General features: G+C 37.2%; 1 protein-coding gene across 1 annotated transcript in view; it reads right to left on the bottom strand.

The window, feature by feature from the left end:
- LOC136324515 (butyrophilin subfamily 1 member A1-like) overlaps nucleotides 1–18,659 on the bottom strand; it is a 61,695-nt gene that overhangs the window by 35,069 nt on the left and 7,967 nt on the right. The window contains exons 4-8 of the mRNA XM_066257538.1: nucleotides 18,054–18,074; nucleotides 16,587–16,607; nucleotides 5,501–5,521; nucleotides 3,615–3,635; nucleotides 2,140–2,160 (exon numbers count right to left, since the gene is read on the bottom strand). The gene's annotated coding sequence lies outside the window, so the exon portion shown is untranslated. The remainder of the gene's footprint in view (nucleotides 1–2,139; nucleotides 2,161–3,614; nucleotides 3,636–5,500; nucleotides 5,522–16,586; nucleotides 16,608–18,053; nucleotides 18,075–18,659) is intronic.

The following is an 18,659-nucleotide window of genomic DNA, read 5'->3' as shown; positions in this document are numbered from 1 at the left end:
CGCTAGAGTGGCTCTGGTCGCGGCAGAGTGACGCCCCAGAGGGGCAGAGCATAGCCCCCTGGTGGGCAGAGCGTTGCCCCTGGTGGGTGTGCCGGGTGGATCCCAGTCGAGTGCATGCGGGAGTCTGTCTGATTGTCTCTCCCCGTTTCCAGCTTCAAAAAATACAAAAAAAAAAAAAGACTCAGACCTCACTCTTGTCCACAGTATTCTACAGTAAATGAAAAGGTAGAAAAGGGAGTTTATCTAGCAAAATAATATAAAAATTTAAAAAGTATTAGTTTTGCTCCTTAATTTATAAAATAATTGTTTTTTTTAAAAAAAACTTTTTATTTATTAATGCTACGGAGAAAATGGATGAGAGGCAGGAGGGAAGCTATGGAATCATAGCTGCTTCACTTCATCTGTAGATGCTGCCCTGTGTGCCATGTCTGGGCAAGTCCAGGGTTGAACTGGCCACCTCAGTGTTCCAGGTCCACGCTCTATCCACGGGGCCACCACAGGCTAGGCTGAAAATATTCTTGTTCTCTTTAAAATACTTATGTTTCTGTTACTTTGCTTGTTAGCTTAGTATGGTCACTGGATACTTCAAACACATCAGTGAGTTTCACTGCTGCGGCAGCGACATGGTGCAGAGTGGCCACCACACTGTGGAAGGAGCACTGACACACAGCTCCTCCCAGTGACACAGGGTCAGGGGTCTGGGTGCTTCATTCTCCGTGTTTATGTACACAAACTGATTATTTTTCTTTTTATTTATTTATTAAGACAATTAAATTTAACAGGGTGATATCGGTCAACCAGAGGACATAGATTTAGAGAAATTATCTCTATATCATTTGGATAGTCGATTATGTTGTATACCTATCACTCAAAGTCAGAGGACGGGCTTAAAGAGAAACAAAATATAGGGTGACAGAAGATGATTTGACTTAGGGTCACGGACTGATTTCTAACCACACTGTATTTGAGTTTCTGTTTTAACTCATTTTTAAATGAAGAATATCATAATACACACGGTGCTGAATTCAGGAGAGCCAGGAATAGATTCTCTGACCAATATCTGGACCTCACCATGCTTTTCCCAGAACCAAGAAATAAATACCTGCGCTCACATGTATGAGACAGGTGTTCTACACTGTGTAAGGAAGAGGCGCAAAAGTCCACCCTGCTAATGGTTGTTTCTGCAACATGGACACATCTCCTCTACTCCACAAATAAATAATAAACCTGAGAATTTATTCCACTGAAGTAATCACTACAATTTAAAAGTACTCTGTGACATGTAGGGACATAAAGGTTTAAAATAAATAAAAGGATGACAGAAAGATACGTGTCCAGGGTGGGAACACACTGCCACGTACAGGTGACGTGTGAAAGAATCCTGCATTTGCACCTGCATGGTTATATTAACGAAGGTCATGCAAATAAATTCAATAAAACATTCAAAAACATTTTAAAATAAGAGAAATAAAGCATATTTCATGAATTCTGTATAACTTTAAGAATATTTATGTGATATTCTCTAAGAAAATTGGTTTTAATTTTTTTTACTGTGTATGACCAGTATGAAATATTTGTCATATTTAAAATGGTTATATATATATGAGAGAGAGAGAGATAAATATATAATGTGTTTATGCATTCATTTCTAATTCCCGTACCTACATTGTACAAAGTTGCTACAACTGCTGTACACGAGTGACTGAAAGACTGCTCGTGTAGGTTATTACGGGGTTAGGTCTTTCTGTGCATCTATTCACAATGTTTTTATGCACTAATTAATTCACAGTCTTATTGTATCTGAGTGTCTGTTTTCACTCAGGCCTGAATGAAGCTGAGTTAAAAGAAATGACAGTGAGGGAGGTTCTGAGTCAAATGACCTGGGCTGTCCTGGGAGAAAACTTACAGTCAGAAACTTTAAAGTTTCTAAACTTCCAGCTATCTTAGTGATAACATTCATTTGACTAAAAGGCTCTATCTCCTGGATTGCAACAATAAGAAAACTGGTTGTGTAGTAATGGGAAAATTGAACAGCAAATAGATATGGGTAATCATAATAAAAAGGCCACAATATGAGTGAAGACAGGGAGTAAGGAACAGGTGAGGGAAGGACAAGGGGAACAGGTTATCAGTACTGACCTGTCTCCTCTTCACTGTTGGCTGAAAAGTAAAAGGAAGAAATAAACAACTCATTTCAAGTAAAAACACAATATTGGGTCAGAAAGAGAATGAAATGGAACTTCTCTCATAGTTCATTCTGGAGCACACGGGGACCCATGTCTGTGAAAGTAGGAGGATCCAAAGGTCACCTCACCCATCAGAGTCAATGCTGTTCTCCCTCCCCTGTCCCTTGGGCACAAGATACTAAGTCAGGAAAGAAAGTGAGGAGGGAGCTAGGTCAGAAATGCTGGGATGAGCAATACTAAACTTGTTCCTGTCATTGAACTGTCACATTTTTTAGATAAAAAAGCAAACATATTCACACAGTAGACAGGGACCTTATCAGCAATGAGGAAGATTTTCCTTTTGAAAATTGTTTCAAGTGCATTTTGTCATTTAATAATGGTCAACAATAATGGCAAAGAATAAATACTTGCATACTTGGATATTCTTATAGGCCAGAAACAATTATTTAAAATATTTAGATACGTTGGAATACCTGGGTCATATAATCAAGGACAGTGGAAAGTGATAGCTTACTCACATCTGACCAATGAAGGATATGTTTATCATGACACAGGCTTTGAAAGGACAATGGAGAGGGACACTTAACACTGAAAGTTTGGAGTCTTTTCTCTCAAGGCTTTAGCGAAAGATCAATTACATAGTTATGGGTCCTCAAACTTGGAGTAGTTGACCAAAGTCTTGCTTGAATGATTTCCAGAAATAATAAATATATATATATATTTATAAATACAGACAATTACAGATAAATATAACATATGCATATATTAAAAATAATATGTCTGTTGGCAAAATACCCCTCAGCTCACCAGTGTTTTAATTAAACTGAGCCAATTCTCTGCAAGACAGAAACAACCAATGTTTACAGGGAGATAATTGTGTGAAATGACAGAAGAAGGAATGGGAAAGGAGGGAAGGTAGCATACAGAAAGGGACAGAGCCCCACACGGGAGGAGTGCTGTCCCAGAGTCAGGGTGGGGACAGTGGACATCTAGGAGGAGGACGGGGTCATGCAGGTTCGTGGTTAAAAGGCAGTGTGGGCGGAGCACAGGGCACATTCCTAGCAGCTGTGGCTGATGCAATGCTGTGAGAACACTCCAGCTCCCAGAAGCCTCCTAGGCACACCCAGCAAGGAAGCTCGCCCGCTATAAGGTAGTGACTCAGTGCCAACCAGGCAGCTCCCTGATCTTTTCAGCCATTGGCTTTGAAGAACACGCTGTAACACCCTATAGGCTGAACCTGTGTATAGAAGCTAGCTTACTTCCTGAATAAAGCAGATCTGCATCACGGAACCTGGACCCCAGAGTAGGGTCTCTGCATTTCTGTTGTCCTCACCCCCTTGTGGGCCTTGTCCACAAGGCAGGACGTGTCCAGAAGAGAAATGAGCCACAGGTTTACAGTGGGTAAGAGGAGAGATATCAGTAATTTACCTAATTTTCTCTTTAAATTCTCTGGAAAAAAAAAAGAAAAGATGAAAATCAATTTCATGGGCAACACACCAGAAAAAGAATTCAACTCACACATATATTCCCATTTATAATGAATCCTAACATATTTCAGAACACACACACACATCTCCCATGAATCACCTCTTCCACACACACTAAGGCTCAGAGCTAACTATTGTCCAGAGGTATTCTGCAGTAAATAAGAACAATGTAAATGGAGTTAATTTATTAAAATAATATAATATTTTAAAATATAAGTTTTGGTGGTTATTATAAAATTTTTCTTTTTAAAAAAGACTATATTGATTTTACAGTTAGAGGAGGAAAATGGAGTGAGGTAATTTGACTCATAGTTACTTCACTTCAGTTGTACATTGCTTGTCCTATGTGCCTTCACCAGAGAAGACCAGGGTTTCAAAATGACCTCAGCACTTCAGCTCAACATTCAATTCACAGCGCCACCACAAGACAGACTAAAAATATTCTTGATGTTTTTGAGATATTTATGTTCCTGTTATTCTGTTTGTTAGATTTGTATGGTCACTGGATGCTTTCAACACATCAGTGAGTCTCCCTGCTGTGGCAGTGACATCGTGCAGAGTGGTCCCCACACTGTGGAAGGAGCACTGACACACAGCCCCTTCCAGTGACACAGGGTCGGGGGTCTGGAGGCTACGTCCTCCATGTTTATGTCCACGAATTGATTTTTAACTGTACTGTATTTGAGTGTCTCTTTTAACTCTGTCCTGAATGAAGCTTATTTAATTGTCAGGAGTGCTGAATGTAGGAGAGAGACAGGACTGCCATACTCTGACTGATATTCTGCTTCTCACTGGTACTTATTATGCCATTCCCCTAACCAAGAAAGAAAGTATCTAAGCACATATGTAGGAGAGGTTTTCTACACAGTATAAGAAAGAGGCAGGTACAGCCCTACATCTGCTAATGGTTGTTTCTGCAGCAAGTCACATCTGTTACATAAAAAGAATATATATTCAAAATCTATTGCCTTGAAATCATAACTATAATTTTAGAAACATGAAATGACATGTAGAGACATAATGGTTTAAATAAATTTTGGAGTGGGGTACCAGAGAGTGGTGTAGAAATGTCTTAAAATAGAGATACCATACTTGTTAGAGATACGAGATTGATTTCAGTGAAGAATGTAGGTATAAAGTTCCCAAAGGAAGAGCCATTTAGTGACTTAATCATTCCATTAATACAAATAAAAAAAGAGTGATTACTGTGGTTTGAAAGAAAAAATTTCCAGATACTATCATGTAAAATCTTTACATAGTTTGGATCACTTGACAACATAATTTAGGGAAGTAGAATAGCAAACCTCAGGATGATACTTGACTACAGTATGGTCAGTATGCCTAAAAGTTCAGTAAAAGGAAGATCTTCAATCAGAAACCTCGAGATCTGATCTCTTCCTTTAAGAATTAGATTGTTATCATGTGCACAGCAATGGGCACTCGATATCTAGAGAACATGCCAAAGAACCCAAGTAAAAGAAAGTTTCTAGAAGATATCTTGAAGAAAACATTCTTCTTAACCTAATCCTCTTAATCTCACCAACAATTACGTGAAATTATAGTAATCATCTTGAAGACAGAATAAGCTTAAGAAAATATATCAAATAAAGGAAGAGAATGAAAATGGTGGAGGTGAAGGGTGAGGGGGGAGGTGAGTATGGGACGATTCTACGAAACAGAAAAAAAAGATGAAATAGCAAAATTTAAATTCATGAACAAAGAGCAAAGATAGAGGAGGGTAATGATTTAGAGAACTAAGCAAGGTCAGGAGAAAAACCTTTTCTATGAAATATATCACTAAAAGAGTGTCAGTCTGAGAAAAGTTACCATTTTCTTGCTGAAGTTCATCTGAAAAAGAGAATAGAAAACTTTTTTAAATATAAGGATAACAAACACAAAAAATTAAGATCAGTTGAAAATGGACAATTTAAATTGAATTGGTGAGATGAATATAAAGGGAAAAGAGTAAGCGGAAAATAACATAAAAAGTGGTAAAAGATCATTTTATTTTTTAGAAAGTTGAGAAATATATGCAACATTTCTCAAGTGAGTCAAAAAAGGAAATTTGAAGAAGTGTCAGAGATCATCTCGATCTTTATCTCATATGTATTTATTTATGATTTTCTTAAGGTACATCACAGTGACATGTAAGTTACAGTAAATTCAGTCATCCATTCAAACTGTGTATTTTTGTTGTTGTTTTTTCTTTTGTTGTTTTTTTTCTTACAGAGTGAGATACAGAGAGTGAAGGACAGACAGGAAGGAGAGAGATGAGAAGCATCAATTTTTTGTTGTGGTATCTTAGTTGTTCATTAATTCCTTTCTCATATATGCCTTGACTTGGGGGCTCCAGCTGAGCCAGTTACCCTTTGCTCAAGCCAGTGACCTTGGGCTCAAGCCAGAAACCTTTGGCTTCAAGCCAGGACCTCTGGTCTCAAAAGAGACCATGGGGTCATGTCTATGATCCCACACCCAAGCCAACAATCCAGCACTCAAACTGGTGAGCCTGTGCTCAAGCTTGCAAACTTGGGGATTTGAACCTAGGGTCCTCTGCATCCAAGGCCAACATTTTATCCACTACGCCACCACCTAGTCAGGCCCAAAACTGTTTTTGTTGCATCAGTCTCATGAAACTTGCTCTGTACTTTAAAGAGATATCTTCCTAAAATATATATCTAAAGAAAAAATTGAATATAATTAAATGAAATTGAATACATTAGTCTCAAGAATGTAATTATAATTTTCAATAGAAAGGAGGATATTTAATTTAATGTCTGTATTAAGTTTGGTTTGAAATCATTGCAAAACAATACTACTTGTGTTCTTCATTTAAAATCTTCATAATTGGAGATGACGTCAGAGTAATGGCGGGGTAGGAAGCGATACCAATAAATCTCCCCCAAAACTCAATAAGATCTTTAATCAGAAACAGAAAAACCTATCCTTGGAGCCTCTAGATGTTTCACAATACACCCAATGGTATGATCGAGCGAAAAATTGGCTAAATATATAACCAAATCCCAAAGGAAATAGGGAGTAAGAAATGCTCCACCTTCCACACTAACCTAAACAGGGTGGCTTTCACTGGAAACTGAGAATATAGAAACTAAGGTGGGCAAAGGGGGTGAATAGATCCAGGCCGTGGCACAAACGGCCGAACCAGGCTGTGGCACGGAGATCCAAGCCGAGGAAAAACTGTTCCTGTGACAACCTGGGCAATACAGCTAACACTCGCGCCAAACCCAGACAAAGGAAGACAAGCGGGGCAGCCATTTTACCTGATCTCCTGGTCAGCGTGCGCAGATAGTGGGCGAGAGATTCCTTCAAAACCCCGGGAGTGTGCACCCGTGTTGTACCACAGAGGGGCAGAGTAAGGGGCCTTTGTGTGAGCCTAAAGTGGAATCTCAGGCCGCCCCAGCACCTTGAAAATGCCGCACACAGGGACAGAGAGAGAGCCAATTCCAACGCTGGAACTTTTCAGTGCAGGCGGGGGGTTTCACTCAGAGGGCGAGACTTCGGTCTGACATCCTGGTCTGCACGCACAGATAGTGAATGAGAGTTTCCTCTGAGCGCCCTGGGAGTGGGTGCCCGCCCGTGTTACCAGACAGAGTGGCAGAGCCAGAGGTCTTTGAGTGGGTGGAAGCCCCGGCTGATTATGCTAGCAGCTCTGATTGACTGAGCCTTACCCAGAGCCCTGTGCTGAGTGGGAATAGAGTGGGGAGTGGCCAGCTCTTTGAGCCTCTTACTGTCCAGGCAGAGGCATCAGTAACCCCATAGCTGGATTATCAGGCTACTAATTGAGGAAGGAAAGACTAGGAGAGAGGCTCCAGGAACACGGACTCTCTCACTGTCGGAGCCTATAAATGCTAATGAGCCTCAACTGCCAACGTGATTAAAGCACAATACATGACATCGCCATAGAGACTTATCAACTGGAAACCTCTACCTGAGCGTGCCAAAGGGGCAGAATCCGGGGTACCGAGTCACCGACCAGGAAGAGGGAGAGAAAAGAAAAAGCAAGAAGATAACCTCTCAAAATCAAAAATAATCCGCAGACTTTATAACCTATCCCATTTTATTATATTTGATCGTTTGTTTCTCTTATCTTCAACCTTGATTTTTTTTTTCTTTCCTCCTCCAATTTGGTCGTTTAACTTTCTGCCGGTCTTACTTTCTCCTCTCCTTGAACTACACTACCCATAAGTGTTACATCTCCCATTATCTTTCCTTTCCTCTTCCTTTCTCTCTATGAGGATTGCACTCAAAAACCCTTAACTCTCTCTCTCTCTCTCTTCTTTTTTCTTTTTTCTTCTTTTAGTGGTTCCCTACTTTTTTTCTCTCTCTCTCTTTCTTTTCTCCCTCTATATTAGTTTCTTCCTTTCTCCTTTACGTCTCCTCTCATTCAAACCTCAATAATGAACAAATTATTTTATCTGGGACTCAAACTTATGTTTGTGGCATTTTGGGGGGTTTTTACTTCACCTTTTTAACTCACTAGCAGTGCTCCCATCCCTGGCTCTCCATCTTATCAAGCTCTAGTTCCACTAAATACAATAGTAATTTTTTAATTTGTCCCCCCATTTTCCTGTTTCCCTCTTATTCCTCTCATCATAACTCTTAGTCAACCAACACCTAAACGCAAATCATTTTATTCTTGATCCAAATTTTTTCATTATTTGCTTATTGTGGGTCCTTACCCCCCTTTTTTATTTTTATTTTATTTTATTTTTGTTCCTTTATTACTTTTCCCCAATTCAGGCCCTCCATTACAGGCAATGTTTGTTCTATTAAATACAATATAATACACAGTTCACCACAAGATTTTCTCAAGAAAGAGGGGAGAGGAGAGGAGAGGAAAAAAGGAGGGGGGGGAATAATTTCCTTTTTTTAAAAATTTTTAAAATTTTTTTTTATTATTTTATTTTTCTTTATTTTATTATTAATTTAAAAAAACAACTTTTTTCATTTTTTTATTTTTTTTATTTATTTATTTATTTATTTTTTTTAGATTTTATTTATTCATTATAGAGAGGAGAGAGAGAGAGAGAGAAGGGGGGAGGAGCAGGAAGCATCAAGTCCCATATGCACCTTGACCAGGCAAGCCCAGGGTTTTGAACCGGCAACCTCAGTGTTTCCAGGTTAACGCTTTATCCACTGCGCCACCACAGGTCAGGCCTCATTTTTTTATTTTTTTAACTTTTTATTCTTTATTAAATCTCATTAATATTATCAACAAAACCTCCCTCAGATGCCATTAAGGAAGAGAAAATTGAATATCATGGATACAAAAGAAAGAGAGGTAACACAGATAGATGAGGAAAAATCTATGGAGAAAAAATTTAATATATTGGAAACCTTGGAGCCAAATGACAGAGAATTCAAGCTAGAAATCCTAAAAATACTCAGAGATATACAAGAAAACACAGAAAGGCAATTTAGGGAGCTCAGAAAACAACTCAATGAACACAAAGAATATATGTCCAAGGAAATTGAAACTATAAAAACAAATCAAACAGAGATGAAAAACTCAACTCACGAGCTGAAAAATGAGGTAACAAGCTTAGCTAATAGAACAGGCCAGATAGAAGAGAGGATTAGTGAAATAGAAAACAAGCAACTTGAGGCACAACAGAGAGAAGAAGAAAGAGACTCAAAAATTTAAAAAAATGAGATAGCCCTATAAGAATTATCTGACTCCATCAGAAAGAATAACATAAGAATAATAGGTATATCAGAGGGAGAAGAGACAGACAATGGAATGGAGAACATACTCAAACAAATAATAGGTGAGAACTTCCCAAGCCTGTGGAAAGAACTAAAGCCTCAAATTAATGAAGCAAACAAAACTCCGAGTTTTCTTAACCCCAATAAACCTACTCCAAGGCACATCGTAATGAAATTGGCACAAAGCAATGGCAGAGAAAAAATTCTCAAGGCAGCCAGGGAAAAGAAGAATACAACATATAAAGGAAGGCCCATTAGATTATCATCAGATTTCTCAGCAGAAACTCTACAAGCTAGAAGAGAGTGGACCCCAATTTTTAAAGTCCTGAAAGAGAGGAACTTTCAGCCACGAATACTATACCCATCAAATCTATCCTTCAAATATGAAGGAGAAATAAAAACGTTCACAGATACAGAAAAGATGAGGGAATTTATCATCAGAAAACCCCACTCCAGGAATTACTAAAGGGGGTTCTCCAATCAGATACAAAGAACAAAAAAAAAAAAACAAAGTCACATGTAAGCGCTTCAAGAAGAACACAATAAAACCAAATTGAAACTGTAACAACAACAAAAAGAAAGGGGGGAGAGGATGCAGATTAACAGTAGCAAAGGACGATGGAGTGCAAAAGTACTCACAAAATAGTGCACTATACTGTTCACAGTGGCCAAGACATGGAAACAACCAAAAAGCCCTTCAATAGAAGACTGGATAAAGAAGATGTGGCACATATACACTATGGAATACTACTCAGCCATAAGAAATGATGACATCAGATCATTTACAGCAAAATGGTGGGATCTTGATAACATTATAAGGAGTGAAATAAGTAAATCAGAAAAAAACAAGAACTACATGATTCCATACATTGGTGGAACATAAAAATGAGACTAAGAGACATGGACAAGAGTGTGGTGGTTACCAAGGGTGGGGGGGGGGAGGGAGGACATGGGAGGGAGGGAGGGAGAGAGTTAGGGGAGGGGAGGGGCACAGAGAACTAGATAGAGGGTGACGGAGGACAATCTGACTTTGGGCGAGGGGTTTGCAACATAATTTGATGACAAAATAACCTAGACATGTTTTCTTTGAATATATGTACCCTGATTTATTAATGTCATCCCATTACCATTAATAAAATTTTATTAAAAAAAAAATAGTGCACTATAATGAACAGGGTAGGAACCCTTTTAATTACTTAAAGGTAACCACCATTGAAAAAACCACCACAGAAGCACAGGAGATAAAAAAGATAACAACAGAGGAAAGATGTATGGAATACAACCAAATAAAAACAAAAGATAGAAAAACGAAAGAGAAGGATCAAACAAGACACAAAACTAACAGAAACCAATCTATAAAATGGCAATAGGGAACTCACAAGTGTCAATAATTACACTAAATGTAAATGGATTAAACTCACCAATAAAAAGACACAGAGTAGCACAATGGATTAAAAAAGAAAATCCAACTGTATGCTGCCTACAGGAAACTCATCTAAGTAACAAGGATAAAAATAAATTCAAAGTGAAAGGCTGGAAAACAATACTCCAAGCAAATAACATCCAAAAAAAAATCAGGCATAGCAATACTCATATCTGATAATGCTGATTACAAGACAACAAAAGTACTCAGAGACAAAAATGGCCATTTCATAATGGCTAACAGGACACTGAATCAAGAAGACATAACAATTCTTAATATATATGCACCAAACCAAGGAGCAACAAAATATATAAGACAGCTACTTATTGACCTTAAAACAAAAACTGACAAAAATACAATCATACTTGGAGACCTCAATACACCACTGACGGCTCTAGATCGGTCATCCAAAAGAGAATCAACAAATACATAGTGACCTTAAGCAAAACACTAGAGCACCTGGATATGATTGACATCTACAGGACATTTCATCCCAAAGTGACTGAGTATACATTATTCTCCTGTGTACATGGATCATTCTCAAGAATTGACCATATGTTGGGCCACAAAAACAACATCAGCAAATTCAAAAAAATGAAAGTTGTACCAAACATATTTTCTGATCATAAAGCCTTGAAACTAGAATTCAACTGCAAAAAAGAGGAAAAAAATCCCACAAAAATGTGAAAACTAAACAACATAGTTTTACAAAATGAATGGGTCAAAGAAGAAATAAGTGCAGAGATCAAAAGATATATACAGACTAATGAAAATGACAAAACGACATATCAGAATCTATGGGATGCAGCAAAAGCAGTAATAAGAGGAAAGTTCATATCACTTCAGGCATATATGAACAAACAAGAGAGAGCCCAAGTGAACCACTTAACTTTGCACCTTAAGGAACTAGAAAAAGAAGAGCAAAGACAACCCAAAACCAGCCGAAGAAAGGAGATAATAAAAATCAAAGCAGAAATAAATGAAATAGAAAACAGTAAAACTATAGAAAAAATTAATAGAACAAAGAGCTAGTTCTTTGAAAAGATCAACAAAATTGACAAACCCCATGGCAAGACTTACCAAGGAAAAAAGAGAAAGAACTCATATAAACAAAATCCAAAATGAAAGAGGAGAAATCACCACGGACACCGTGGATATACAAAGAATTATTGTAGAATACTATGAAAAACTATATGCTACTAAATTCAACAATCTAAAAGAAATGGATAAATTCCTAGAACAATACAACCTTCCTAGACTGAGTCAAGAAGAAGCAGAAAGCCTAAACAGACCTATCAGTAGAGAAGAAATAGAAAAACCATTAAAAACCTCCCCAAAAATAAAAGTCCAGGCCCAGACGGCTATACCAGCGAATTTTATCAAACATTCAAAGAAGACTTGGCTCCTATTCTACTCAAAGTCTTCCAAAAAATTGAAGAAGCAATACTTCCAAACACATTTTATGAGGCCAACATAACCCTCATACCAAAACCAGGCAAGGATGGCACAAAAAAAGAAAACTACAGACCAATATCTTTAATGAATATAGATGCTAAAATACTAAACAAAATACTAGCAAATCGAATACAACAACATATTAAAAAAATAATACATCATGATCAAGTGGGATTCATCCCAGAATCTCAAAGATGGTTCAACATACGTAAAACGGTAAATGTAATACACCATATCAACAAAACAAAGAACAAAAACCACATGATCTTATCAATAGATGCAGAAAAGGCTTTCGATAAAATACAACACAATTTTATGTTTAAGACTCTCAACCAAATGGGTATAGAAGGAAAATATCTCAACATGATAAAGGCCATATATAATAAACCATCAGCTAACATCATATTAAATGGCACTAAACTGAAGGCTTTCCCCCTTAAATCAGGAACAAGACAGGGTTGTCTACTCTCTCCACTCTTATTTAATGTGGTACTAGAGGTTCTAGCCAGAGAAATCAGACGAGACATAGAAATAAAAGGCATCCATATCGGAAAAGAAGAAGTAAAGGTATCACTTTTTGCAGATGATATGATCGTATACCTCAAAAACCCCAAAGAATCCACAAAAAGGCTACTAGAAACAATAAGCCAATACAGTAAGGTCGCAGGATACAAAATTAACATACAGAAGTCAATAGCCTTTCTATATGCCAACAATGAAACAACTGAGAATGAACTCAAAAGAATAATCCTCTTCACAATTGCAACAAGAAAAATAAAATACTTAGGAATAAACATAACAAAGAATGTAAAGGACTTATATAATGAAAACTATAAACCATTGTTAAGAGAAATTGAAAAAGATATAATGAGATGGAAGAATATTCCTTGTTCTTGGTTAGGAATAATAAATATAATCAAAATGGCCATATTACCCAAAGCAATATACAAATTTAATGCAATTCCCATCAAAATTCCAATGACATTTTTTAAAGAAATAGAGCAAAAAATCATCAGAATTATATGGAACTATAAAAATCCCTGAATAGACAAAGCAATCCTAAAGAAAAAGAATGAAGCTGGGGCATTACAATACCTGACTTCAAACTATATTATAGGGCCACGACAATCAAAACAGCATGGTATTGGCAGAAAAGCAGACACTCAGACCAATGGAACAGAATAGAAAGTCCAGAAATAAAACCATATATATATAATCAAATAATTTTTGATAAAGGGGCCAAGAACATACAATGGAGAAAAGAAAGCCTCTTCAACAAATGGTGCTGGGAAAACTGGAAAGCCACATGCAAAAGAATGAAACTGGACTACAGGTTGTCCCCCTCTACTAAAGTTAACTCAAAATGGATAAAAGATCTAAACATAAGACCTGAAAGAATTAAGTACATAGAAGAAGACATAGGTACTAAACTCATGGACCTGGGTTTTAAAGAGCATTTTATGAATATGACTCCAAGGCAAGAGAAGTGAATGCAAAAATTAATGAATGGGACTACATCAGACTAAGAAGTTTTTGCTCAGCAAGAGAAACTGATAACAAAATAAACAGAAAGCCAACTAAATGGGAAATGATATTTTCAAACAACAGCTCAGATAAGGGCCTAATATCCAAAATATACAAAGAACTCCTAAAACTCAACAACGAACAATCAAACAATCCAATAAAAAAATGGGAAGAGGACATGAACAGACATTTCTCCCAGGAGGAAGTACAAATGGCCAACAGATATATGAAAAGATGCTCATCTTCTTTAGTTATTAGAGAAATGCAAATCAAAACTGCAATGAGATATCACCTCACACCTATTAGATTAGCTATTATTAACAAGACAGTTAATAGCAAATGTTGGAGAGGCTGTGGAGAAAAAGGAACCCTCATACACTGTTGGTGGGACTGTAAAGTAGTGCAACCATTATGGAAGAAATTATGGTGGTTCCTCAAAAAACTGGAAATAGAACTACCTTATGACCCAGCAATCCCTCTGCTGGGTATAATCCCCCAAAACTCAGAAACATTGTTACGTAAAGACACATGCAGCCCCATGTTCATTGCAGCCTTGTTCACAGTGGCCAGGACATGGAAACAACCAAAAAGCCTGTCAATAGATGACTGGATAAAGAAGATGTGGCACATATACACTATGGAATACTACTCAGCCATAAGAAATGATGACATCGGATCATTTACAGCAAAATGGTGGGATCTTGATAACATTATACGAAGTGAAATAAGTAAATCAGAAAAAAACAGGAACTGCATTATTCCATACGTAGATGGGACATAAAAGTTAAACTAAGAGACATTGATAAGAGTGTGGTGATTACGGGGGGAGGGGGGAGAGGGAGACGGAAAGGGGGAGGGTGAGGGGCACAAAGAAAACTAGATAGAAGGTGAAAGAGGACAATCTGACTTTGGGTGATGGGTATGCAACAAATTGAAAGACAAGATAACCTGGACTTGTTATCTTTGAATATATGTATCCTGATTTATTGATGTCGCCCCATTAAAAAAATAAAATTAAAAAAAAAAATAAAGTAAAAAAAATCTTCATAATTGAGAGATATGTTTGCATTCTCTTTAAGGTATAAAATATTTTCAAAAGTATTTGAAAGGAACTAAAATTTGTCAATTTGTGAAGTTTATCATTATAAATATATAAAAGGGAACTATTAATTGGGTTGAAATTTATTTTTAATGCCAGAAAAAATTACAAAATATATTTGGATAGGAGGCACTTTTGAATTATGTGTTCAAAGGCAGTGCAAGTGTGATCAAGAGTTCACACTTCTACAAATTAATGGTACCAGTATTTATACAGCCTTTGAAAGAACAGTAGGTATAGATACTAAACTCAGCAAGTTTGGCATCTTTTCTTATCTCATAATGTTTTGGAGAAGTATCAGTTGTGTAATAATAAAACCTCAAACTTCAAAATTAGTGACCAGGTTCTATGTTTGCACGGATTCAAAGCACTGTTATAAATTAGTTACACCAACATCTTAATGAATCTGCAGCAAATCTCTGAAGACAGAGGATGCCCATGTTTATAGGGAACAATGGCATGAGTTGGAGAAAGAAGGAATGAACATCACTCAAGAGCAGAGAAGCCCAACACCACAAACATGGGGTCAGACAACTAGACAGTCAGGAAACATGAGCAGACAGATGACACTGAGATAAAAAGAAAGAGAATACTAAAGACACCCGAAACCAGTCATTTGAAATATCTTGGGAGTAAAGGAATAGCAGGAAGTTTACCTAACATGTTCTGAAAATCTTAAACAATGGAAAAATTTATTACATTTTGTGTGAAAAACTTTCGATTAGTTTTAAATTATTGAAAAATTTGTTTTTAAATTTATTTTATCAGGAGGAGGATGAGCACATGTAGAAAGGCACACCCCAAGAAGCTCAGAGCTCAGTATTGTGCAGACAGGTTGAAACATAAATGAAAAAGGTGACAGAGGATTTGTGACTGGGGTGGGGACGCACTGCCACATACACATGACGTGTGATAGAATCGTGCACCTGAGATCAACATACTGTTATTAACCAAGGTCATGATGATAAATTCAATAACACATTAAAAATTTTTTAAATAGAAGAAAATAATAATATGTAATGAATTGTGTAATATTTTTAAATATTCTGGAAATGGTTTAATAAAAATATTTTTGATCCTTATTCACACTATGTGGACCACCAGGAAATATTGTGATATTTAAAGTGGTCTTTGGATGCTTCTATATCTTTACATATTTAGTTCTAATTGCAGTCCCTTCATTGTACAAAGTTGCTACACGCAGTGTAGAAAAGTTACTGAGAGACCACTTGTATAGATAAATACAGAATTAGGTTCTAATGTGTGTCTATTCACACTGATTTTGTCCACCGTTTAATTCACAAACTAACTACATCTGAGTGTCTGATTTAACTCAGACCTGAATGAAGCTAAGTGACTCAGATGAAGGAAAAGAAATGACAGGGAGGAGGTTCTGTATCACATGATCTGAGCTGTCCTTTGAGAAAACTTACACTCAGAAACTTTAAAAGTACACAAACTTGCAGATATCTTAGTGATAAATTTCATTCCAGAGAAAGGCTCTGTCTCCTTAATTTCAACAGGACAAAGATAGGGGTATTATCTGAGAAGCAGAACAGCAAATGACAGAGTCTAATCGGAGTTAGAAGACCAAGACACTGAGAAAAGCTGACTGGTCGCTGAGAATGACGACAAGAGAATAAGGAAGAGGTGAGGGAAGGATACGGGGAGAAGTTATCGGTACTTACGTTTTTTCTGTTCAGTCTGGGCTGAAAAGTAACAGGAAGAAATCAGCAACTCACTCCATAGGAAAACAAAGTATAGGGTAGGGCGGTGAATGGAAACAGCCCCCTCTCATATTTCACTCTGGAGCGCACACTGACAATATTTGTTCCAAAGGACACCTCACCCATCGGAGTCAATGCTGTGCTCTCTCCCCTGTCCCTTGTGCACAAAAAACCAGATCAGGAAATGAAATGAAGAGGGAGTTCAGACAGAAATACTGGGATGTGCAATACTGAGCCTCCTCCGTCACTGGACTATCACCTTTTTCAGATTAAAATACAGACATATTCAAGACACAGGGACCTAACCAAAGACAGGAAGCTTACAGTAGAGATACCTCTCTGGCAAAACTGTATTTGTTGCACTAATGATACGACACCTGCTCTGTACATTAAAGAGATGTATTCCTAAAGACCATTTCTAAGGAAACAAGAACATAATTGAAATTTTCATTGGAAAATGACAATATTAAGCTTTGAATGATTAAGGTTTTGGGGGTTTTTTTTGATACATTTTGGTCAGGATTTATTTCTCCTGTCCTTTATATATTCAGTTCACATCAAAGATGTATTACTTATGACCTCAACTTAAGATACTTCACCCTTCTGATAATTGTTCATTTTTAAGTGCTATTTGACATTTGAGAACCGTGTAAAAAATAATGTAAAAGAAAAAAAAAGGCATGTTTGAATATTTCAAAAAGTCAGAAAAATAATGTAAAATATTCAGTTAACTTGGAATACCTGAGTCATATGATCAAGGACAGTGGAAGAGGGATGCCCCACTTTGTCACATTTGACCAGTGAATGATACAAAGTATTTATCATGACACAGGCTGTGAGAAGACAATGCAGAGACATACTGAACTGTGAAATTTTGGAGTCTTTTCCTTTAAGAGTCTGGAGAAGTATCAATTACATAGTAATGGGCCCTCAAATGTGGAAACCATGACAGAGGTCCTAAGTCTGAATAGTTTCTAAAAACTCTCACAAAAGTGTATCTATTTATAAATTCATATATATAAATATATATACACACACATAAATATATACATATACTGATATATATATATATATATATATATATATACACACACACTAAATACCATGTTTCTGTCTGCTTGAAGCCCTTTCCCTGACCACATTCCTAATGAAAATGCAGAAATTCCCTGCTTGACTGATGCAGGGAATGTTTACGGGGAAATGATTGTGTAAAATGACAGAAGAGGGAAGGGGAAGGAGGGAAGGTAGGAAACAGAAAGGGACAGAGCCCCACACGGGAGAAGTGCTGTCCCAGAATCAGGGTGGGGACAGCAGACATCTAGGAGGAGGACAGGAAGGCACTTGGATAAATAGGCTGGAAGGTCAAGGAGAGAAATAAACCAGATGATTTCAAGGGGATCAAGAGTAAAGGAATATCAGTAATTTTACCTAATTTCTTCTTAAATTCCTCTGAAAAAGAAAAAACGTCAATGTCAATTTAATGGAAACAACCACAAGAAGACTTTAAATTAACTGATAAACTGACATTTAAAATTTACCACGACCACATTTCAGATGAACACACAAACACTCATCACATCATATGTCTGCCCCGCCCCCGCGTCAGAGCTCACCACTGTCCAAGAGGACTTTACAGTAAACAAGAGGTGAACAAGGGAGTTAATTTAGTACAATAATACAAAATTATAAAATATTAGTTTAGATATTTAATCTATAAATTAATAATTTATAAAAAGGTTTTATTTGTTAACATTACATAGTGAAGGAATGAGAGGTGAGAGCCAAGTGTATCTCCTCACAGCTGCTTCACTGTAGCTGTAGCTGCTGCCCTGAGTGCCATGTCTGGACAAGTCCAGGGTCGAACTGACAACCTCAGTGTTCCAGGTCCACGCTCTATCCACATGGCCACCACAGGCTAGGCTGAAATATTCTTGGTCTATTTGAAATTCTGAAAAGTTTCAGAAACTCTGTTTTTGAACAATTCAGGGGAGGGACAGGACTGGGATTCTCTGACAATGAATGTGTATCTCTTTG

This window comes from Saccopteryx bilineata, chromosome 1 (genome assembly GCF_036850765.1).
Source record: "Saccopteryx bilineata isolate mSacBil1 chromosome 1, mSacBil1_pri_phased_curated, whole genome shotgun sequence".
Classification (NCBI taxonomy): Eukaryota; Metazoa; Chordata; class Mammalia; order Chiroptera; family Emballonuridae; genus Saccopteryx; species Saccopteryx bilineata.
This window is presented reverse-complemented; position numbering and strand designations above follow the sequence as displayed.